The sequence below is a fragment of the Acinonyx jubatus genome, chromosome X (assembly GCF_027475565.1).
Source record: "Acinonyx jubatus isolate Ajub_Pintada_27869175 chromosome X, VMU_Ajub_asm_v1.0, whole genome shotgun sequence".
Taxonomy (NCBI): Eukaryota; Metazoa; Chordata; class Mammalia; order Carnivora; family Felidae; genus Acinonyx; species Acinonyx jubatus.
The window spans coordinates 90,776,810-90,802,736 of NC_069389.1; the positions used below are offsets into that span (position 1 = coordinate 90,776,810).

Here is a 25,927-nt window from a genome sequence, read left to right on the forward strand (position 1 = left end):
TCTGTTCCACTGAATATTTTCATTTTAAATATTCTGTCCCTTAAAATATTATTTTCCAAATCACTGAAATTTAGGAACAAAGAAAATCGCTTAAATAATAAAAATAGACCATGCAAAGCATTTACTCCAATGGTAAAGGAAAACAGTGAGCTATATTTTAATACAAATATAATATAGACGGGGTGCCTGGGTGGCTCAGTCGGTTAAGCGTCCGACTTCAGCCAGGTCACGATCTTGCGGTCCGTGAGTTCGAGCCCCGCGTCGGGCTCTGGGCTGATGCTCAGAGCCTGGAGCCTGTTTCCGATTCTGTGTCTCCCTCTCTCTCTGACCCTCCCCCATTCATGCTCTGTTTCTCTCTGTCTCAAAAATAAATAAACATTAAAAAAATTAAAAAATATATATATAATATAGACAATACATCTAGGGATGAAAGTAGGGTTTGGGTAAGAGGCTTGAGGGAGGTACAGGATAGTACACTGTTAAGCACATAAGAAGCCGAACAGAAGGCTCATAATGTTAATCGCATCTAATTAAGCTCATGTATAGCCCTGTAAATGTCCTATTAGGCACGCTTTCACTTAGAGGAAAAAATAAAACAGCAAAAATTATTTCCTACATAGAACGTGTACAACGCAAAACCACCTGCACAAACAGACGTACACATTTAAACCCACACACCTAAACAAAGAAAATTAGGTTTTTTTCAGACGGTGTATTCGAATGAAAACAGCTCGTCAGGCCCAGTCATATATTATGATACCTCAAGCAATAATCAGGTAAGCAGAAGTACATAATTCATGATAATGGTCACAATCAATCTGATTTTAGTTAGGAGGGGGATGGCTTTGTTTTTGGCTGCTTTCATCTTTTGGGTGGGGGAACTGAAAATAATGGATGTTGCAATAGATATTTGAATGTCAGAATCCACAGCCATCATGTATGATATAAGCAACACAGTATGAGACCATCTGGGCTTACTGCAAACTGGCTAGGCATGAGCGAGCCTCTGAAGCCTACTTCCAATGCACCCTGCTTGGCCTGTTTCAAAGCGCTTCGTTTGCCAATATTTTGGAGCGGGTGCAAAGCCATTCTGGAGTTTCCTGCTGAGGTTTATGCAAATGGCTGGCTTAACTGGACTGTGGGCTCAGATTTCCTACTGCCTGAGTGCTGAGACCTAGGCATGATTTGGCATATATTTCCCCTTCGACTAAATTCATTCTCTTTCTACAGTTCCTTTCGGCTCTTTTGTCCAAACGGTCCCCTGTTATTATCTAGTGCAGTGTTTCTCAAATGAAAGAAGTGGGAGTATGATCACAGTTAACAGTGAACGGTCAATTGAAAGACTGTACGGACCAAGGCGTAAGGAGTCACAGTTGTGTGAAAGAATTGTTTTGTGAGCGACTGTTTATTTTCCGTCATCGTTATTTCCATTTTGTTTGCCCTTGTGGGAGAGCCGCTTAAGACCACTCAGCGGTTGTTCGTACCCATTCAGTGGCCTGAGCAGTGGGAGCTGCAGAGGCGGCAGACCGAGGGCTCCAGTCTTCAGTCGGGATCTGCTGAATAAGCACAGACGGCACCCGCACACCCTCAGACCCGTCTGTGACTTCAGGTTGGGTAGCGATGAACTCAGGAGTTGGAGCCATCCATTCACCCTGAAATTCTTCCTCGGTCACAGCCTTTTCAGCAGCAGCCTTCTCTTCCTTTTTCCGTCCCCTCAGGATCTTTCTAGACGTCGAGATCAGGCATGACCTCCCCTGCGGGCTCACGGGAAACGGTGTCACGCATGCACAGAACTTCCCAGGCCAGCAGCCACCACATCGGACACACTGAACGAGCTCCCTTGCTGTTGCAATGGGTGGCAATGGCGGAGTGTTGGTGGGCAGCTTACCATAAGACGCCTCTGTGAGAGGCTGGTGGTCAGCCCGAGGACCAGTAAACTCCAGAGGTTTCGGCTCCCAGAAGGCTGCCTGGATCTGGTTTAGTGAAGGTTCCAGAAGTGAAGTTACCAGCAGTAGTAGAGGCTCCAGTCATAGCAGCAAACTTCAGCACACCTTGCTGGCTAGTATTCCTGGATGATAAGACACTGACATCAGCTGGGTTTTCAATGACAACAGTGGCTCGAGGTGCTGGCAGAAGCTTCTCCCGGGTTCTCTTCAGATTTATGATGCAGATACCATTTCTTCTCTTTTGTAGACGTATTGTACCAATTTGAAGTCAAGGTTGGCACCACCTGCATGGGTTGCTGCTGCAAGGAATTTGAGGACATCGTCCTCCTTCATTTGCAGGACTTCAAGGGCTCTGGCCATTGTGAAAGTTCCCCTTTAACTTACGACGGGAACGCAAAACAACGCCATACAGACCCCTCCCTGGGTAGCATGGAAAGGTAAAATAGTTTTTGATCCAAGAGTCACTTGGATGATTCTAGGTAGATCACTTGACTTCTCTGGGCTCTTCTGCCTACCTTGTGGATCTTGCATAAGAATCAACCGAGGCACCATATGAGAACACATTAAGATACACAAAACATTTTGCCACTATATTAGGTGAGCAGGAGCGAGAATGTGAGCAAGATTATTAGAAGGGGAAGTGGCCCCCACCATGAGTTTCCCCTTCCTACCTCGGTTAACTTGTTTGGGTGATAAAATAAAGGATATGAAAATGGGTTTTTGACAGACAGTGTTGGTTTCTTACCCAGTCATTTCCTTCCACAAGCAGAAATTGTAAAGACTCTGAAGTAGAACACAGTGAATGGCAGTATCGATGGGTGAGGGGAGTAGATGAGGACAGAAGAATAAGGATGGGCCATACCATATAGGATCTTATGGGCTGTGCTTTAGCACAGCAGACACTGTAGGTTGCCTGCCCCAAATCCACCCTTGCTTCCTTTCTTTATTGTCAATAGGGTTCCAACTTTTATACCCTGATGACATGACCTACTTCTCTCCCCAGCCCCAACAATTAAAGTTTCGTTAGTCCAAGATAATCACAGTCATTGCCCCATGGCAAAAAAAAATTTGATAAAGTTGACCGATTCAAAATTAAGGATTTCTAGATCCTATATACAAAATCAAAAGATAGCTGAACACAGTCACCTAAAACATGTGCTTTTGGGGCACCTGGGTGGCTCAGTCAGTTAGGCCTCCGACTTCGGCTCAGGTCATGAGCTCACGGTTTGTGAGTTTGAGCCCTACGTCAGGCTCTGTGCTGACAGCTCAGAGCCTGGAGCCTGCTTCGGATTCTGTGTCTCCCTCTCTCTCTGCCCCTCCCCAACTGCGCTCTGTCTCTCTTTCAAAAATAAACATTAAAAAATTGAAATCTCAGTTATTGAATAAAGGTTTTACTTTCTAACGTTTTTCAGAAAAGGATATGATGTGACAAAAATGGAGAGACACAGTCTTAGGAGTGTTACCCCTGCTACTCACTGCTATGACCTTTGCCTTGTAGCCTCCCTTCCCTAGGTCTGTTTCATCATATTGAACAGAAAGAGTTTATACTAAAGCAGGAGTATCTTCCCCCAAACCTCTCCCTCCACCCTGGCCAAAGTTAATCCTAACACCAAGGATGAGGATAGGCATGTATATTTCTCTTTTTTTTTTTTATTTTTTTAATGTTTATTTCTTTTTGAGACAGAGAGAGACAGAGCATGAATGGGGGAGGGTCAGAGAGAGAGGGAGACACAGAATCCGAAGCAGGCTCCAGGCTCTGAGCTGTCAGCCCAACGCGGGGCTCGAACTCATGGACCATGAGATCATGACCTGAGCCGAAGTCGGACGCTTAACCGACTGAGCCACCCAGGCGCCCCTAGGCATGTATATTTCTTAAAGATCCTCAGATAAGATTGATGTGCAGTGGGGTCCTGGAGCCATTACATAAGAGGATGCAGGTTGAACAATATTCAACCTTCCAAAATGCTCTGAAACGTGTCATTCTATCTTTCCTGGTGTCCATGTGTTATACAGCAGTTCACGGGTGGTGGAAGGAATGTGGGAAAATCTTCAAATGAAACCACAGCCTATTGTACAGTCCAGTCAGGAAGCTTAAAGATTTATTTGAGCGACAGTGTATTTAAAGATCAGCAAAATGCCTAAAGCACTCTCAGCCACTTGAACCCGTGAAATTGCTGCCTCTTTATTCCCCTCTTTTACTTGGCCTGAGTGTGTGTGCAGTGAAAGGCAGATTAGCTATCAACCTCCATAAATTATACTATCTCCATTAAATGTGAGAACATGCCGGGGGCCCTGGGTGGCTCAGTCGGTTGAGCTGCCGACTCGGCTCAGGTCATGATCTCACTGTCTGTGATTTCGAGCCCCACATCGAGCTGTGCCGACAGCTCAGAGCCTGGAGCCTGCTTCGGATTCTGTGTCTCCCTCTCTCTGTGCCCCTCCCCAACTCGTGCTCTGTCTCTCTTGCTCTCAAAAATAAGCATAAAAAATTTTTTTGTAATGTGAGAACGTGTCCTATAGGATATCTAAGGTTATATCTTTGCCTAGTTATCACGTTAATTACATTGTGACAGCGTACATAATTACACAACATTACCTTAATCATTTTGCAGACACTTCTTTTTCGGGACCAAATTAAGCAGTTTATTCAGGGGACACAAAGAATGACAAGAATCACATTTCAGAAGCGCACAGTAGATCATAAGGTTGACAGTGATAACTTGGTCCCAAAGAAATAAGTAAAGTTGAGTTGAAGAAACCCTGTTTGTTTTTTTCGAGTCAGAAAGCAATTCCAAAGAACTCCTAGACTATGTTTGGTTATTATTCAAACTTCATAGGTAATGTAATTTAGCTTGGATAATGTCAATTACTGGGAATAACAGCGCTCTCCGTGTTGGCTCTATTTGTGAATTTCCTGTGCAGCATGAAGTAAATCACATTGTCAGTTCTCACCCTGATTCTTTTCCCAAAGCAAAAAACAAACAGCAGTATGTAAGGAGCATTTTACAGTAATTTGGTATTAGGTGATATTAGGATAGGAGAGAGATAAAGACTTCAGAATATTAAAAATAAACTTTACCCCTTGAATGACAACAGTTTGCAAAAAAAAAAAAAACTACAGTTATTTGATGGTACATATGATAAATTTATCAATTGTTTTTTATTTGTCAGATCAGGTACAGGCATACGTCAGAATTATTGTGGGTTCAGTTCCAGACCACTGCAATCATACAAATATTGCAATAAAGCAAGTCAAATGACTTTTTTGTCTCCTAGTGCATATAAAAGTTATGTTTCAGCTATACTATAGTCTATTAAGTATGCAATAGCGTTGAGTCTAAAAAACAGTGCACATATGTTAATTTTAAAAATACTTTGTTGCTAAAAAATGCCAACCGTCATCTGAGCTTTAAGCAAGTCGTGATGACTGGTCACAGATCACCATAACAAATACAATACTAATGAAAAAATTTGAAATATTATGAGAATTACCAAAATGCGCCAGAGACACAGAGCGAGCAAATGCTGTTGGAAAAATGATGCCGATAGACTTCATATGTGGGGTGGGGTTCCCACGATAATGTGGGGTTCCCACGAACCTTCAATATGTTGAAAACACAGTATCTGCAAAGCGCAGTAAAATGAGGTATGCCTGCATTTATAAAGTAGAAGCAGCCAATGGCCGAAGAAAATAGGACATACTCTTTCTAAAAGAAACAGGCTTCTTAATCATACTTTGCCCAGAACTTATTCTTTTCTTTTTTATTTTAGAGAGAGAACATATGCAATTGGGGGAAAGGGGCAGAGAGGGAGAGAGAGATAGGGGTTGAAGAGAGAAAATCCCAAGCCCGATGTGGGGCTCCATTCCACAGCCCTGGAATCATGACCTGAGCCGAAATCAAGAGTTGGACGCTCACCTGATTGAGACACTCAGATGCCCCTAGAAGTTATTATTTTCTAATAAAAAAAAATCATGGCGAGAAAATTGCGAGAGAAAAAAATTATTTATATAAGATAAAATTGTTATTTACAATACTTTGCGATCTGATGAGTAAAGGAGATCTTAAGGAAGTTCCTTAGGTTGCTAAGCAGAATGATGATTGTGAAAATGTAAGATAAGGGAAGCTGAGCGAAATCTAAATGGCTAGGCGTAACAAGAGGAAAACAAATAAGTTATTAATAATATGACTGTTCCCAAGGGCTCAGAGTTTCAGCAAAGACTTGAAAGTTAAGAGAACAAGAAAATAGGGGCTAAGTTAGCCTCACATGCTCAAGTAAGATGGTACACCAAAACATGCTAAGATATGGTGAAATGGTTGTATCACTAAAATTGGCCTGCCAACAGAAAGCACCCATTGCCGAGTTATATAAGGGAGGGCCAAATAACCATTGTTGAAAAAGACGGAGGGCACTAAGGTTTGACTTAATAAGCCTGTGGTACAGAGCAGGGAGAGACATGGGGAAAGTAAACAGAGAGCTGCAGCTCCACCAGTGACGGGGCAAAGGTACACATTTACCATAAGACAGTTATGGGTCTTGTGGGAGTAAACAAAGCTGAGTCGTCTTGAAATGGATTCTGCTCAAGAGGATTGCCAGCTTGGTTGGTGACCCAAAAATAGTTATTGCATCAGCCGCTAGGGTCCGGATGAAACACAGTCATAAAGAACCAGGGAGGAAATGTATCATCCATAACTTGAAACCATCTTAGCACCTCAGTGGAGCAATCCACCAAGAACCAACGAATGTGGCTCAATGCAAGAAAGAATTAACACTTGAAAGGTAGGCATATACAAGGGGTACCCACAGAGTACAAAGGCACTGGGTCATGTCCCATTTTCAGTAATGGCAGCGTTAGCTCATAGAGGACTGACACTACCATCAAGAACAAATATGAGCTCTGGAATATGAACACTTAATGACCAAAAGGACATTAAATGAGATCTACTTTTTTTCTGCTTCAAGTTTTCTTATTGAGGCAAAATACACGTAACGAAATTAGCCATATACACCATGTAAGAAGAACATGTCAGTGACAGTTAGCAAATGCACAATGTTGTGCAACCATAACCACTATCTAGTTCCAGAACATTTTCGTCACCCCAAAAGGAAGCCCCTTACCCATTAAGTAGTCGTTCTCCATTTCCCAATCTCTCCCAATCCCTTGGCTACTACAAATCTCTTTTCTTTTTCTTTTTTTTTTTTTTTTTAAGAATTTGCCTTGGGGCGCCTGGGTGGCGTAGTCGGTTAAGCGTCCGACTTCAGCCAGGTCACGATCTCGCGGTCCGGGAGTTCGAGCCCCGCGTCAGGCTCTGGGCTGATGGCTCAGAGCCTGGAGCCTGTTTCCGATTCTGTGTCTCCCTGTCTCTCTGCCCCTCCCCCGTTCATGCTCTGTCTCTCTCTGTCCCAAAAATAAAAATAAACGTTGAAAAAAAAATTTAAAAAAAGAATTTGCCTTTACTGGGTATTTCATATAAATGGGTTCCTATGCCGCCTTTGTGTCTAGCTTATTTTACTCACACAGTATGTTCATGGTTCTTCTATGTTACAACATGTATCAGAATTTTATTCCTGGGCGCCTGGGTGGCGCGGTCGGTTAAGCGTCCGACTTCAGCCAGGTCACGATCTCGCGGTCCGTGAGTTCGAGCCCCGCGTCAGGCTCTGGGCTGATGGCTTGGAGCCTGGACCCTATTTCCGATTCTGTGTCTCCCTCTCTCTCTGCCCCTCCCCCGTTCATGCTCTGTCTCTCTCTGTCCCAAAAATAAATAAACATTGAGAGAAAAAAAAATTAAAAAAAAAAGAATTTTATTCCTTATTCCTTTTATGATATTCTATTTTATGAACATACTATGTTTTATTCTTCCATTCATCAGTTGTTGGACATTTAGGTTGTTTCCACCTTTTACCTATTACAAATAATGTAACTAACATTTTGTGCAAATATTAATTTGAGCATCTGCTCTCAATTCTACTGAGTATGTACTTAGGAGTGTATAATGGGCCATATGATAATTTTGTTAGATTTTTAAGGAACCACCAAACTTTTTCACAGTAACTATGCCATTTTGTATTTCTACCACCAATATATGATGGTCAATTGCTCTAGCTCCTCATCAATACTTGTTATTTTCTGTGGTTTTGATTATACCTATTCTAGTGGGTATGAAATGGTATATCACTGTGGTTTTGATTTGCATTTCCCTAATGACTAACAATGTTGAGCATTTTTTCATATGCTTGTTATCCATTGTATATCTTCTTTGGGGGAATATCTATTCACGTCGTTTGCTCATTTTAAATTGCCTTTTTGTTGTCAAGTTGCTTATATATGTATTACTACATATATATACATACATATATATACATGTATATATATGTAGTATAATATACATATATGTGTAGTATAATAGTGTAGTATAATAGTATAATGTAGTATTTATAATGTAATATATGTAGTAATATATATACTTATACATTTACTATGTAAATGTAATATATATATATATACACACACACATATACATTTACTCTCTTGAACGTGTCATTTGATGCATAAAAGGTTTAATTTTGATGTAGTCTAATTCATGTATTTTTTTTTCTTTTGTTGCTGTCATTTTGGAATCACATCTAAGGAAACATTGTCAAATCCAAGGTCAAGAAGATTTATCCCTATGTTTTCTTGCAAGAAGTATATAGTTTTAATGCTTACATTTAGATATTTGATCCACGTTCAGTTAGTTCTGTATAAGATGTGAAGTAAGTTTTAAAAGTCTTTCGAATGTGTGTCCCTCTAGCTGTTCCAGCACTATTTGTTGAAGGGACCATTCTTCCCCCCTTGAATGGTCTTGGCACCCTCATTGAAAGTCAATTGCTTATGGATGTATGGATTTATTTGGGGATTTTCAATTTTATTTCATTGGTCGATAGGTCTGTCCTTATGCCAGTACCACACTGGTTTAATTACTGTAGCTTTGTTGTGTATTTTGAAATCAGGACATGTGAGTCATCCAACTTTGTTCTTTTCAAGATTAATTTAGCTAGCTGGGGTCCCATTTCCATATGGGACCATATGGTCCCAATTCCATATGAATTTCAGGATCAGGCTATCTATTTCTGTAAAACATTATCTGCATTTCGTAGGGATTACAATGACTCTATAAGTTATTTGGGGAAGAATTGTCATCATAACAGCATTTAGTTTGCTAACCCATGAACATGGAATGTCTTCTCATTTATTTAGATCTTTAAATTTTTTCCAGCAATGTTTTATGGTTTTAAGTGAACATGTCTTTCACTTCCGTGGTTAAATTTAATTTTAGGCATTTTAATTTTTTGGATTCTATTACCAATAGGATGATTTCTTAATTGTTTTCAGATTGCTTACTGCTACTGTATAAAATTGTAAGTGATTTTTGTATATCTTGGGTCCTGAAATTTTGTTGACTTCAATTATTGGTTCTAATAGTTCATTGTGGATTCTTTTTTTAATTTACTTATTCAAATTAAATGTGTTTAACATACAGTGTAGTATTGGTTTCAGGAATAGATTTTAGTGATTCATCACTTACATATAACACCCAGTGCTCATCCCAACAGGTGCCCTCCTTAATACCCATCACCCACTTAGCCCATCCCCCTACCTATCTCCCCTCCAGCAATCCTCAGTTTGTTCTCTGTATTTAAGAGTTTCTTTGGGTTTCTTCCCTCTCTGATTCTTTAGGATTTTCTATACATAGAGATATTTTTACTTCTTCCTTTCCATTTTGGATGCCTTTTATTTGTTCTCGTTGTCTCATTCTTTAGTCTAGAACTTCAGTACAGTATTGAATAGAAGTGATGAAAGTGACATTTTTGTTTTGTTCCTGATCTCAGGAGGAAGGCATTCAGTCTTTCACCATTGAGTATGATGTTAGACATGGGTTTTGTCATATACTGCCTTTATTACGTTGAGAAAGTTTACTTTTATTCCTAGATTGTTGATCATTTTTATTGAGAGAGGGTGTTAGACTTTGTCAAACGTTTTCTCTGAGTTAATCAAGATAATTATGTATTTTTTTCCATCATTGTGTTAACACAGTGTATTACATTTGATAAGTTTTCATATATTCAGCCACCTTTGCATTCCTGGCAGAAATTCCCCACTTGGTCATTAGGAATAATCTTTGGACTATGTTCTAGATTCGGTTTGCTGCTATTTTGTTGAGGATTTTTGCATCTACCTTCATAAAGAATGTGCTCTGTGGTTTTCTTATCATGTCTCTGCCTGGCTTTGTTATCAGAGTCACGGCGGCCTCAACATGTTATAAATTGTTGCCCCCTCTTCTATATTTTGGAAGATTTCGAGAACGATCAGTTCTTCTCTTTTTCCCGCAGCTTTATACACATCTAATTAACAAGTAAAAATGGTTTATATTTGAAGTGTGCAATGCGATGTTTTGATATATGTATATATTGTGAAATGACTACAACCAAGCTAATTAATATTTCCCTCATCTCACATAGTTATCTGTGTGTGTGTGTGTGTGTGCGTGTGTGGTGAGAATATGTAAAATCTACCCTCTTAGCAAAGTTCAAGTGTGCAATATAGTATTGTTAATCATAGTCCCGATGATGTGCACTAGATCTCCATCACCATTCTGCTTCTCTAAATGTTTGGTAGAATCCTCCAGGGCATCTCTCTGCTCTTGGACTTTCCCCTGTCGTGAGTTTTTTTTATTTCTCATATGAGCCCTTTACTTGTTATAGGTCTATTCAAATTTTTCTTTCTTCTTGATTGGTCTGGTAGTTTGTGTGTTGCTAGAAATGTGTCCATTTCATTTACGTGATCTCATTTTCTGGCATACCGTTGTTCACAGTATTCTCGTATAATCCTTTTTTTTAATTTCAGTAAGTTTTGGTATTAATGCCCCCACATTCATTTCTGATTTTAGTAATTTGAGGCTTTTTCTTTTTTTTTTCTTCGTCTAACTAAAGTTTTGTCAACTTTGTTGCATTTTTCGAAGAACAAACATTTAATTTCATTAATCCTACTGCTTTTCTGCTTTCTATTTATTCTGTTTATCTCTGTTCCAGTGTTTAATATTTCCTAGGTGAAATATTCTTCATTGAAAATGAGGGATATAATTCGAGCAGAGTGCAACAACATTGCTAATTGAAGTTTCCAGACAGCCTGAAAATTGATTGGAAGAATTCTGGGATGGAGGGACCCACAGATGGAGGTGACCCAAAATTTACATACAAATTATCCTTATGTACTCTGCCAACACTGTCTGCATAGGGTGAAACTCCAAGAAGTCCTTAGAAAAGTCCTTAGAAAAGTCCTTCTGGCAAGGTCCGAAGAACTGAGTAGATATTTTTGCATTTTCCAATAGTTGGAGAAACATAGTTAGGAGTTCAAGTTTTGCTAAGTCAGGGGAGTTTGATGAACACCCAGGGTTTCCATTAGAAACTCAGAAGGTTTACACTTTAGAACTAAGTGCCATATCCCAGGACTACATACTATGCCTAACAAATAAAGGCAAAACTAAAGTAGGTCTGCCCTAAAAAGCCTAAAACCAAGCATTCAGATGATAGCCATGATTTGCTAGTAATTTTACTGCCTCCTGTGACAAAACTTAATACTCTTTGGGGAAAAAGAACAGAATCTAGAGTCAATAGAACAAATACACTGCAATGCTCAGTAAATACGCAAAATATCTAGGCATGTCGAGAAGCAGGGAAATGTGACCCCCTAAACAAGAAATGGGCAATAAAATCAGATCCACAGATAACCCACATGTTGAAATCTGCAGACAAGGACATTAAAATAGCCACTATAAACATGCTAATATATTTATAAGAAAATGTGAACATAGAGAACAGTAAGATGGTTGGGTGCCTGGGTGGCTCAGTCAGTCAAGCATCTGACTTGTGATTTCGGCTCAGGTCATGATCTCACGATTCGTGAGTTCAAGCCCCGCACCGGGCTCTGTGCTCACAGTGCAGAACCTGCTTGGGATTCTCTCTCTCTCTCCCTCTCTCTCTCTCTTTCTCTCTCTGCCCCTCCTGGGTGCTCTCTCTGTCTCTCAAAATAAATAAATAAATAAACTTTTAAAAAAGAAGAAGAAGAAGAAGAAGAAGAAGAAGAAGAAGAAGGTGAATTGCAAAGTGATACGAAGTCTTCAAATAGAAGCAAATGAAATCTGAGAACTGAAAACCATAAACTCAGAAATAAAAAATTCATTAGATGTCGTTAATAGTAGATTTGACAATGCAGAAGAAAGGATCAGGGAAGTTGAGGGCAGTAAAATAAATGATTCCATCTGAAGCACTGAGAGAGGAAGAAAATGAATGCAGCCTCAATAATTTGTGGGCCAGTATTATATGGTCTATCGTACAAGGAGGAAAAGAAAGAAGAGGGGGGAAAGGTGTTTGAAAAAAAACGACAGCTGAAAAATTCAATGAGAAGAAAAATCACCCCCCAAATCCAAAAAGCTGAGCAAACGCTAGGCAAAATAAACGCGAAGCATGCTGCATTAAGCAAATCATAATGAAACTGCTGTGATATAAACATAAAGGAAAAATGTTTCCCAGCTAGGATGAAAAAAGACACTCTACGTAGGGAGGAACAGCGATAAGAAGAGTTTCTGACTTTTCTTTATTGACCACAGAGGACAAGAGACATCTTTAATGTGGAAAAAAAAAAGTTAACCTGTGTCTTAATTTCCTATTGCCATTGTAACACATATCACAAATTTGGTGGCTAAGACAACATAAATTTGTTATCACCCAGTTCTGGAAGTCAAGAGCCTGAAATGGGTTTCGGTGGACTAAAAGGAAGGCGTCACCAATGCTGCACGGCTTCTCGAAGGTCTGAGACAGTGTTTATTCCCTTGCCTTTTCCAGCTCTTAAAAGCTTCCTGCATACGTTGTTTCAGGGTCCTTTTCTCTAACTTCAAAACCAGCAGTAGAAGCATCTTCCACTCTCTTTCTGACTCTGATCCTCCCACCCTCTTACAAAGTCTCTTATAATTACATTTGGCCCACCCAGATCATCCAGTATAATCTCCCGGCAAGATCCTTAACTTAATCATACCTGAAAAGTCTTTTTTACTATGTTAGGTAATTATTCACAAGTTTCAAGCACTAGGTTATAGACGTCCTTGGGAGGGCATTGTTTTGCCTATACCAAAAACTGAAACTCCAGTGAAAGATACTTTTTAAAGAAATAAATAAATAAAGATAAAGACAGCAACAGGAACAAAATCTGAGGGAATTCATCTCTAGTAGCTCAGCAGTACAAGAGCCTAAAAGAAGGGACTGTAGCTGGGAAGAAATGATACCAGACAAGAGCCTAGATCTGCAGGAAAGAACAAAGAGGATTAGAATAAGGCAAATTTGTGGGGAAATATACTAGTTTATTTTCTGTACTATTTGTACGAGAAAATAAAGACAAGGATACTTCCAGGAATGGCAGGAGAAGCCGTCATACGAATCCCCGTGCAGATAGTAGCTGTAACAACGGGACAAAAATTATTTTAAGATGAATGATTTGAAAATACTGGGGAAAGACCACAAGCAGGTTGAAACTAGCTAAGGGTTTACTCTGGTATAACTGCTAGTTCAAGAACTGCAAGTTTGTGTATTCTTTTCCTGCAAGTGCTTTCAATTCCCAAACCCTGGTAGCCGTCGGAAACCCTAGTAGTGGAAACACTCAGCCCCTGGCTCAAGGTGGCAGATTATAGAACGGCCAGCAGCAGAGCAGGGAGAAATTTAAGGTGGAAACGTTGAAGGGGAGAGAGCTACAAAAAGGCTGGTGCCAAGGGCACCTGGGTGGCTCAGTCAGTTAAGCGTCCGACTTCAGCTCAGGCCATGATCTCACGGTTCAGTAGTTCAAACCCCGCGACGGGCTCTATGCTGACAGCTCAGAGGCTGGAGCCTGCTTCGGATTCTGTCTTCATCTCTCTCTGTCCCTCCCTCGCTGATGCGCGTGCAGGTTCTCTCTCTCTCTCTCTCTCTCTCTCTCTCTCTCTCTCTCTCTCAAATATAAAACATCAAAAAAAAATTATTAAATAAAAAGGCTGATGGCCAAACTGTGAATACAATATTTGCCCAAATTTCTAGACCGGTCTTAAAACTAGGCATGTAGACATGTAGATAACCCAAGGGAATCTTTTGAAAAATCAAATAGAATCTAGAAGGTGGGAAGTTACCTTGATACACAGAACTCTTCATGATCAGATTTGGGACTTTGCTGTGATTTTGACATAATACATTCTCCAACACACACGCATGCACGCACACACACAGCTTAAATGATGTAAACTAGAGACCTTACTGGCTTGAGATGAGAACTCAAGCCTGGAATAACAACGGAAAATTTAGGAAGAAAACTCTAGAAGCAAAGGAACATAGAGTGAGCAAAAGTCTTGGACTAAGTCTGCCCAATTTTTAAATTTTGTTAAATGTTTACCTATTTTTGAGACAGACAGCGTGTGAACAGGGGAGGAGCAGACAGATGGGGAGACCCAGAATCCGAGGCAGGCTCCAGGCTCTGAGCACAGAGGCCAACGTGAGGCTCAAACCCACAAACCGCGAGATCATGACCTGAGCCGAAGTCGGGCGCTTAACCGACTGAGCCACCCAGGCGCCCCGCTTCCAGCATCACTGGAAGAAAGACTGTGAATCTCAAGTCCATGCAAGTTCAGTGCTTGGTACAGTAAATGAGCAGTAATCTTCAGATGAACAGGTTCCCGTGTCACTGCAATGTGTAACCTACGATGGCCAGTTTTTAATAATAACAAAAAAAAAATTACTTGACGTGCGAAGAAAGAGGAAGTGTGGCCCAAAGCCAGAAAATGAAGCAGTCAACAGAAAGGGACTCTGAGTGAGTTCAGAAGTCAGGATTAGCAGACAAAGCTCAGGGGCAGAGCAACATCATATATACTATGGTGGTCGTGGATACGTGACTCTGTTCATTGGCAAAATTCATACAACCATTCACCACAAAGAGGAAACTTCGTTGTACGCAGACCTAAAAAAAAAAAAAAAAGAAAGAAAGAAATCAACCAGAATGTCAGAGGGAAACCAGGAGGGAGCGCAGATTTGAACGAATGAGTCTTCCTCTATTACAAACGTATAATATAACTTCACAGAGAAGAGTGGGAAAAAGGAGCTGACCTGAGTGTCTTTGTAACATAGTGTTTTGGCTGAATAGTGTAAATCTAAATTAAAAAAATAACTGTATATAAATCTTGTCCTTTAGTTGGTAAAGTTGTTTTCTCAGAGGGTATGGGTGGGCAATTATGGAACTAGATTTGAATCCGTAAGTAAAGAGATTGTAGACAGTGAAGGCTGAATTTCTCACTGTCAGCTGAAGAATCGACAAATAGCAAGCAGGAAAAGCTAGAGTGAGTATGGGGTGCCATATTAGAGCCAGAGATATCAGTGGAACCCATGTGTATTTTGTTATAGATAGAAATACATACATACATGCAGGGACTGAAAAGACCTTAGGAATACAGTGAAGTTGCAAGACTATGCCAAACACACATCTTAGTTTCTAAATACCATTTGCCAATAAAACAACAACCACAGCAACCAAAGAACAGGTCTCCTTGGAGAAATGGCTGATTCAAGGGCTAAAGTCACAAAAATTCAACATGAGCTGGAAGCATCTCAGGGTTCCAGGGAGTAAGGAAGTGTTCAGAACACAAAGGATGGGGGCATGTCAAAAGAATACAGGAACCAAAGGGACACAGCTCTGAGAGAGCTCCTAAATAGAATGATTTGAGCTACAAAATGAATATTGAGAGTATCAGTTTATAACCCTTAAAGGAAACGAAACAAATGCACATGAAATCATACTCCTATAAATAAATGATTGCATAAATAAAAAAAGAAGGTATAAATCATTTTTATAGAATAAGTCCAAGTAATAAATGCAGAAGAAATGCAGGAAGTAGAAAATCACCATTAGGACGGTATAGTAATAATTGCTGAAAGGAAGATCCACAGGGAAATGCTAAAACGAAGGGGTGAGATGTAAAAGGGAAACAGAATATTTACATAGCCTCCAACTGTCTCACTCAAGAATGCTTTTGCAAGCCATGGAATTTAGGGATCAGTAAACTAGGGCCCATGGGCCAGCTTATTTTTACATAACTAAACTTTTATTAGAACACAGTCATGCCCTTTTGTTAAAGTATTGTCTATGGCTGCTTTCACGCTACACGGCAGAGGTGAGCTGTTGAAGCGGGATCCGTATGGCCGACAGAGCCAAAAATACGGTAAAACCTTGGATTGCGAGTAACTTGTTCTGCGAGTGTTCCGCAAGACGAGCAAACATTTCTAAGAAATTTTAACTCGATGAACGATGTACGAGTAGGACATGACGCCAGGGGTCACATGATCACAACTGAGCCAATGGTTCTTGAAATTTGTTTGGATTTGCAAGTGCTGTGGATTACAAGCATGTTTTCAGAACGAATGATACTCCCAAACCAAGGCTTTACTGTATTTATTCTCTGACCTTTTACGGAAAACATCTGCTAAGCCCTGATAAAACAACTAAAAGTCTTACATCCAGAATATATAAAGAATTATTGCAGCTAAATAAGAAGAAATACAGCCATTAAAAACGGGCACATTAGGGGCACCCGGGTGGCTCAGTCAGTTAAGCGTCCGACTTCAGCTCCAGTCATGATCTCGCGGTTGGTGAGTTCGAGCTCCTCATCAGGCTCTGTGCTGACAGCTCGGAGCCTGGAGCCTCCTTTGGATTCAGTGTCTCCCTCTCTCTCTGCCCTCCCTGCTCATGTTCTGTCTCTCTCTCTCTCAAATAAATAAACATTTCAAACCAAATCTTTAAAAATTGGCAAATTATTTGAATAGGCATCTCAGTATCACCAAAAAAGATATACAAACTACTCTGTAAGTACCTGGAAAGATACCCATAATTACTCAGGAAGTGCAAATTAACACCACAATTAGATATCGCCACAAACCCACTAAAACCCCTATAATAACAAAGACTGAAAGTACCAACTGTTGTCAATGATGTCAAGAAACTGGAACCTTAATACCTTGATAGTGAGAATGTAAAATGTACAGCCACTTTTGATAAGAATTTGGCAGTTACTTAAAAGTCACATACGCTAACCATAGGACCCAGAAATTCCAGTAGATGTCTGACCAAAATCAATGGAAATCAAATCTTATGCAAATGTTCAAAGCAGATTTTCTTTCTTCTTGGTGGTGAAAAACTGGAACCTAACTACCGAGCAACTGACTAAAATAGATTACCTGAGGCCACATAGCTGATACGTGGGCGTGCTGAGTTTCGAACCTAGGAAGTTTCATTGTGGGATCCAAGCGCTTAACCGCTCTACTGTCTCTCACATCTGACAGTGATATCTGTGTTAAGGGTCGAAAGTTCTCTCCATTATAAAGAAGAGGAACAGCTACAGGGGTAAACATTAATCAGAAGGTCCACTGAAACCCGAAAATCAAAGCACACCGAAGTGACGTGATCAGCAAGCATGATCGTGTTATTTCACCATTCCAGGTATGAAGCAAAAGGAGCAGTTAAAACACAAAGAGGTTACTACTGAAGTCAATAACCAGGAGAACTTAGATCTCTCCTTTGGAAGAAACTAAGAGAAAGTACACTTCGAGAAGAAGGCCCCAAACCATTGTAGGACGTATTTAAAAATATAGGTCAGGGCCCAATTATCAGGACATTCAGCATGAGTTTAAGATGATTTACTTAGTAGTTTAGAGCATAACAATTAGTTCTCGTCTTTATATTCCAAATCCTCTTTAAATTTTTTTTAACATTTATTTATTTCTGAGAGAGAGAGAGAGAGAGAGACAGAGGCCAAGCAGGGAAAGGGCAGAGAGAGGGAGACACAGAACCTGAAGCAGGCTCCAGGCTCTGAGCTGTCCACCCAGGCGCCCCCCAAATCCTCTTTAAATAGGTAAAGTCTTTAATATTCAAAGAATACCGAAGGGATCTAGAAAGCAACATGGGTCAGCGAAAGAGGGAAAGTACTTGGCAACTGCCTACTTTTTATAGATTTAGAAATTGCCCAAGTTGTTGATTAGAGCTGAAAAGATGCCTGTTGTCAGAAGGGAGGGGGCTACATCTGAAAAGCATTTGTCTTCCTTTCCATTTCTCTTCAAAGATTTGACTGGCCTTTCATTTTTCTGGCTCAGTAAACGACTCAAAAGGTCAGAGCGATTGCCGTGCAAACTGAGAGACAGAACATACAGATTACAGAAAATTCGCGATGATACGCTGCATGCTTGCAAAGTGTCTTCCTCCATCTGGGATAACATTACTGACTTAAGACCGATGCCTCTGAACTTGGACTCACCTGCTTGCACTGCCCCACCTTGCTGAGTGGCTAAGGTTTTGGCTGACACCATCTATGCCAAGTCCCAGATATTAGCATCTTTTGAGAGCTATTTTTGGCTCTCTTCACTTTCCTCTGGCTTTTAATAAATTGAAAAGTAGTTTGGACCACTTTAAAACAATTCCGTTTTCACACTGTGATTTTAGACAACCTCATTTTTCTCTTGTCAAACAGAATGATGTTTCTTTTAGGCAATTTCATTTATGCTCCAACTTTCATTAATATCTTAACTTTACTTAGCTGTACTTAGCTGTTTGATGTGAATAAATTTTTGGTTTTGATTGCCTGCTTAAAATAAATGATCTTAGCAGTCCATCAGAAATCTAAGCTATTTGGTCAGGCATTGGAAGCTACAAAAGCCGTTATCTTTTGGAGACAGGATACTTGATGGTGTTTCAATAAGTGATTTAGAGAGAGCAGCATTTCTGATTTCCATCAATCAATTTATACAGTATATACACTCTATGCCTTTGAGAATACAGGAATAGGACAGGGCCAGCTGAATAGACATGACATAAACAATGATTCAATGTATTAAAATACTATCAAAAAAGCACCATTTTTTTTATTAGCCACATGCCTCCCATCCAAGTGGTTGGTTTAAAGAAAAACTTTTAGGGAAACCTGGCAAATTATTGATATGAAATTTCTCCTCCAATATCAAGTCTCAGATGGGTTTTGAAGTGTGTCTGCAGAGTTGATTTTAGTCTGTCTCCATCGTTTATTGTTTATGCTGATTTTTATTCATGTAGCCTTTTCTTCTTTTGTACCTGATTATTCTTTATTTTTCCCTGGCCATTGTATTTGAACAATTGTTGGAAGAAACAGTCTTTCACCAGGAGGGATTTGCGTCTCCTTTTGCTGGGTGCCTATTGACAGTAGCAATTTGAGATCACCTCCATCGAATTTCAGAAGTAAGATGTCCTGCCTACCCATCAAGTGGGTGCTGGACTTTAAACCTTACCTCCCTACCCCTGAAAGGTATTTCAAAGTTCTATTCAGCCTTTCAGACTCTCAGTTGCCTCCTCTAGAATCACCCAATACCCTAATGATCAATTAGTAAGTATTTTAAGTTCTGTAGGCCATAAGGTCCCTGTTATACCCACTTAACATTGCTATCGTAGCATGAAAGTAACCACAGATAATATATAAATCAATGGGCGAGTCTACGTTCTAATAAAACTTTAAATACAAAAATAGGAGCTAGGCAAGATATGGCCTGTTGGTCACAAATTACCAATCCCGCCATAAAAGTAAAATGGTTCTATATGTCCAACCACCTCCAAAATTTCCATACTATCCCAAATTTTAGCACAGTAATTTTATGCTATCTTGTTAGCTCCCAAATACATCTGAGCAGATGGTTTTTATATTTTAATCAGCTATCCTGGTTGTTTTAAGTGGGAGAATTAGTCCAAAGTACCTGTCCCACCATTACCTGAAATACAAGTACCCTTTATAGGATTTTTGGATCAGGAAAAGTCCATGAAAAGAAAAGTCATTAATTGTAAGAAAATTTATAATTTCTACCGGTTATAATTAACTATCTGTGCTTTGTCAGAAGAAGTATGTTTTTATTAAAATCTCTAAGGGCTCAAAGCATCCCCATTGAGATCAGGAACAAGGCAAGGATGTTCCCTCTCACCAATCCTTTTCAACATCATACTAAAAGTACTGACTAATGCAACAAGACAAGAAAAAGAAATGCAAAAGGTGTACAGATTGGGAAGGAAGACATAAAACCATCTTTATTCACAGAAGACATGATTGTCTATGTAGAAAATCTAAAGATCGGCAATGACAAAAATCCTGAAACTAAAAAGTGATTATAGCAAGGATGTAGGATATACGAGATGAATATAAAAAAGTCAAACACTTTCCTATGTACGAGCAATGAATATGTAGAATTTGAAATTAAAAACACAATATCATACATTAGCATCCCCAAAATGAAATACTTAAGTATATATCTAACAAAATATGTACAAGATCTATATGGGGAAAAAAATTTTAAACTCTGATAAATTAAGTCAAAGAATGAATAAATGGAGATTTACCCATGCTCATAGATAGAAAAACTCAGTATCATCAAGATGTAAGTTCTTCCCAGCCTGATTTATAGAGTAAATGCAATCAGTCAAAATCTCAGCAGGTTATTTTGTGGATATAGACAAACTGGTTCTAAAGTTCGTATGGAGAGACAAAGACCCAGACCAGCCAACACAATATTGAAAAAGAACAAACTTGGGGGACTGACACTGCCCAACTTCAAAACTTATTACAAAGCTATAGTAAGCAAGACCATATGACATGGCTAAAAGAACAGACAAAAGATAAGTGGAACAGAATCGAGAGTCCAGAAATATACCCAAATAAATCTAGTCAATTAACCTTTGACAAAGAAGCAAAGACAATACAATGGAGGAAAAATAGTCTGTTCCACAAATGGTGCCGGAATAATTGGACATCCACATGCAAAAAAAATCTAGACGCGACCTTACACACTTCGCAGAAATTAACTTCGAATGGACACAGACCTAAATGTAAAATATAAAAGTATAAAATTCCAAGAAGATAACATAGGGGAAAACCTAGATGACCTTGGGCATGGCAATGACTTTTTAGGTGCAACACCAAACGCATGATCCATGAAAGAAATAGTTGGTAAGTTGGACTTGATTAAAATTAAAAGCTTCTGCTGAGTGAGAGACAATGTCAAGAGAAAGCCAAGCCAAGCCAGATGGGGATAAAATGTTTGCAAAAGACCCCTGATTAAAAAAAAAAAAAAAAACAAAACTGTTATCCAAAAAATACAAGAACTCTTTTTTTTTAACTTGTTTCTACATTTATTTATTTATTTATTTATTTTTGAGGGAGTGAGACACAGCACGAGCAGGGGAGGGGCAGAGAGAGAAGGACACACAGCATCTGAAGCAGGCTCCAGACTCTGAGCAAGTGTTCAGCACAGAGCTTGAGGAGGGGCTCAACCCCACGAACCGTGAGATCATGACCTGAGCCAAAGTAGGACACTCAACCGACTGAGCCACCCGGGCACCCCCAAAGAACTCTTAAAACTCAAAAACATTTAAAAATGTGCCAGACATTAATAGATACCTCACCAAAGAAAATATACAGGTGGAAAATAAGTACATGAATAGATTCTCCACGTCATACATTATCAGGGAATTCCCTGATAATTTAAAACAATGATGTATCACTATGCACCTTTTAAAAATGGCCCCAATCTATTATTCTGACAACACCAAGTGCTGGTAAGGATGTGAAGCAACAGGAATTCTCATTTATTTCTCATGGAAATGCAAAATGGTACAGTCACTTTGGAAGACAGTTTGCTGAATTTTTGCGAAACTAATCATACTCTTTCCATACTGTCCAGCAACCGTACTCCTGGGCATTTACCACTATACAAAAACCTGCACATGGCTGTTGATAGCAGCTTTATTTATAATCCCCCAAATTGGAAGCAACCAAGATTCTCTTCTGTAAGTGAATGGTTAAATAAATTGTGGTACATTCGGAAAATCGGATATTATTCAGCATGAAAAAGGAATGAGCTCTCAAGCCATGAAAACATGTGGGGGAAAGTTAAACGCACATTACTAAGTGAAGAAGCCAATCTGAAAGGCTATGTGCTGTATGATTCCAACTGTATGACATTCTAAGAAGGCAGAACTATGAAGAGGGTAAAAAGATCTATGGTTTCCAGGGGTTATTTGGGGTAGGGAGAATGAATAGGCAGAGCACAGAGGATTTCTGGGGCAGCGAAAACATCCGGTGTGTTAGTATAACGATGGATACATTTCTCTAGACCCATGGATTATACAACACCTAGAGTGAATCCCAATGTAAACTATAGACTTTGGGCGATTATGATGTTTATCAGTTGTAACAAACGTACCTGTCTTGTGGCGGGTATTGATAATTGGGAGGGTATGCAAGTGTAGGGGCCGGAGGTATAGAGGAAATCTCTTCATCTTCCTCTTAATTTCGCCATGAACCTAAAAGGGCTCGAAAATTGTCTTTGAAGAGATAAAACTAAATAAAAACAAAAAAAATTCTTTGGGAAAGAAACAACATTTAAGGGACTATTCCCCCCCCCCCCCCGGGGTTAATTATCAAATGCCTAGAAGTTGTCTTTTATGTCCGTGTCTATGAAATTTTTTAACAGTCACTGAGCAATTTTATGTGCTTTCCATTTAATTAACCGCCAAAACTACAATCCTGAAATATTTTCATTTCATTATCCAAAGCGAGACATAATGGGGATGATCCTGATCTCTGGGAGAGGCCTCCCAACGCATTTGTCTTTATTGTCACTAGTTACACTACTGAATTTGCCATATGTGAATGTGTGTCATATGGACTCCTGAAGGGCTGAACAGCTTTCTTAACGAGCTTAAATAGCTGGGAATTCAAGGTTCCTTTTAAATCTTTTTTTTTTTTAATGTTTATTTATTTTTGAGAGAGAGAGTGAGAGAGACAGCATGAGCAGGTGGAGGGGGTAGAGAGAAGGGGACACAGAATCCAAAGCAGTCTCCAGGCTCCCAGAGGTCAGCACAGAGCCCGACACGGGGCTCGAACTCACGAACTGTGAGATCACGACCTGAACCCAAGTCAGACGCTTAGCCGACGGAGCCACCCAGGCACCCCGTGGGTTCCTTTTAAATCGTAGTAATCACAGTGGCATGCTCCAATTAGCAATATAATTTCCTCAAAAACTTAATAGTCTTCTTATCTATTATAGTCCGTTTCGTGTGCCAAAAACCTCAACAGCAGTTCTGTTCAAGACATATTTTCTAGAAAGATTTTATTTATTGGATCTAATGCTTCCCTGTTTCTATGTCAAATCAATGGCCAATTATTTAAGCCAAGGGGTTCAGAATGAGAGCCGTTCTTTTAGATGTTTTTCCTTGAGTCATTACTTCCACTGTAAAAGATTTATTGACCATAACACTCTTAATTTGACCTTTGTTTTGAAACACCTAGATCCATTTGTAGAGTTTAACAAGCGAGGAGTTTTATTCTCCATTGGCCTCTGCTTCGAGGATCAGTTTTACTTAAGCTGAGTTTTTCAAAGTCTCTCTTCATTTTATCCTTTACTGTTTATCCTCCAAGAAGCAGTTGCCTTTTCCAACACTGTATTGTTCCTGATCTCTAACTCTCTTTCCTTTTCTGAGCTCATTTTTTCTTATGATCAAACGTTGCCAAAAGCAAGTAACTCCTGCTACTAACATTCTGCTTCCCAATCTCTTCTGAAGTTGCAAGTTCATTAGGTACATGAGCTAAATTCCAAAATATAACAGAAGACCTATTGGGCAAATGTTTTGTCAATATATCCTCATCTTTTCAGCCTCAGGTGGTCGTTTCCTCTTCCAAACATTACTGGACTTCAAAGCTAATGTCAGTTATCACAGGGTTTTTTTTTTGTTTGTTTGTTTGTTCTGGGTTATGATGTTCTACTTCTGGTACCAACATTTGTGTCGGTCGGGAAAGGCTAGATTATGCTATAAAGAACGCACAACTCCTAACTCTCAGCGGCTTCAAAAGAACAAGGTGTATTTCTCATCTCACCACTTGCCCATTTCGTGTTCACAGGCCTCTCTGCTTCATGTTATTTCCACTCAAGAGCACAAGGGTGATGGAGCCTCCACCATCACCAATGTTCACGTAGCTGCAGCAGGAAAAGGCAAAACAGAGAATTGTTCACTCTCTCTTCAGTGCTTCCACCCAGAAATGACCCATCTCACGTGTACCCACGTTTCATTGGCCAAAGCAAATGACTGACTTTAGGAAAGTAGGGAAGTGTGGGCCCCAGAGGGCAGGAGAAGCAAACATATAGTGAGCATCACTAGTATCTGCCATAGAGGAAAGGTCCTTAGAGATCTACTTGGATTTCATCATTTGATACTTGAAACATCTGAGACCCATAAAAGAGGAATTGCTTTTTCACATGGATAATACTGGCTTAAATCCTGGACTAGAACAGTCTCCTGAATCCTATTCCCATCTTTCAACTATGTGGTTTTATTTCAGCTGATTCTTATCAGTCTCTCATATGATACTATAACTTTTGGGATGTTGTACTCCAGTTCTCATGTGCAACCAACATATGGAAATGACTTAAAATTAACCATGTAGCACATATAAGTTTACAAGTATATCCATCACTAACAAAATTGAATTATGCGACTCTATATCAATGGCATTAAATTAGAGTCATGCAACATAATAGGGGTTGAAAGATTATTTTTTATCAATAGCCAATGATAAACCCAAAATAAAAAAAAATCTTTGTAAAACAGAGCACACCTTATTACATTGAAGACTTTCTTATTTAGAAAAATATATAAAATATTCGATCAAATTAACCTTATGAAATTAAGAAGAACCAAAATATCTATATATTAATTGTATGCAATACGTCCTAAAAGATTTTTTTTTATTTATTTAAAGGCTTTTCTTCATATATCCTCAACCACTCCGAAGGGTATATTTCCATAGTAGCAAAGCAATATGGTATATCGGACTCAAGGAAATAGGAAAATTTATAATGTTCACTTGGTCTAACCTAGGCTCTCAGACCTCCAAACTTTTAACCAATAGAGTCATATAGTCTATGTCCTCCATATATATTTTATGAGCTTTTCCTTCTGATTGTGTTATTTATTAACACACTGATAGAATGAAATATCTTGAAAATGATTTCAAGGTTACCAAGCAATGACCTTAAAAATATTATTATAACAGGGGCGCCTGTGTGGCTCAGTCGGTTGAGCGTCCGACTTCAGCTCAGGTCATGGCCTCGCAGTTCGTGGGTTCAAGCCCCGCGTCGGGCTCTGTGCTAACACACAGCTCAGAGCCTGGAGGCTGCTTCGGATTCTGTGTGTGTCTCTCTCTCACCCTCCTCTGCTCGTGCTCTGCCTCTCTCTGTCTCTCAAGAATACATAAACATTTAAAAAAATGTATTTTAAACAAAAAAATTATTATAACAAAATGGGAAATTCAAAATTTACTTAAGATTGTACTAGACTTATCAGGCAAGAGACATTATCTGTCTGCAAGTAGCCTATGGGAATGAGTTAAAATTAATGTATGGCACCTATATGTTTACAAGTATATTCATCACTAAGGAAATTGAGTTATGGGACTATATGCTTTTCTAAAGTAGCTGCCTTATACCTCCTACTGCTTAGGTGGTTTTATGCTGTGTGGCCTTTTCACATTTTACAGCAAATTGGAGAAATTCACACTGGGCAGGAGCCAAAGTGTAGCCAATCCATAGGCTTGCTAGCAACTTATGATTTATAATCTGGTTAAAAAACAAAAACGAAATATGACTTCATCTACTCAGTCACCAGTGAGGTATTTATGTGAGGTCATAGGGAGATAGAGTTTACCTAATGGGGAGGGGCACGCTAAAGTGGAGAGTATGCCAAAAAAGCTATCTTGAAGTCAAAATTTTGAGGAACAGTAAAAAAAAGACCATCGAGAATACAGATGCCAGGCAAAGAATGGAGCAAACTGTCAAAGAAGAAGGGACAAAGGGAAAGAAAAACGGAGCGAGAGTGGAGATCT

The 25,927-nt window shown here is 39.5% G+C and overlaps 1 pseudogene; it reads right to left on the reverse strand.

The window, feature by feature from the left end:
* Nucleotides 1-767: 767 nt before the first annotated feature.
* On the reverse strand, nt 768-2,369 carry LOC106970743 (40S ribosomal protein SA-like; annotated as a pseudogene).
* Nucleotides 2,370-25,927: the final 23,558 nt, after the last annotated feature.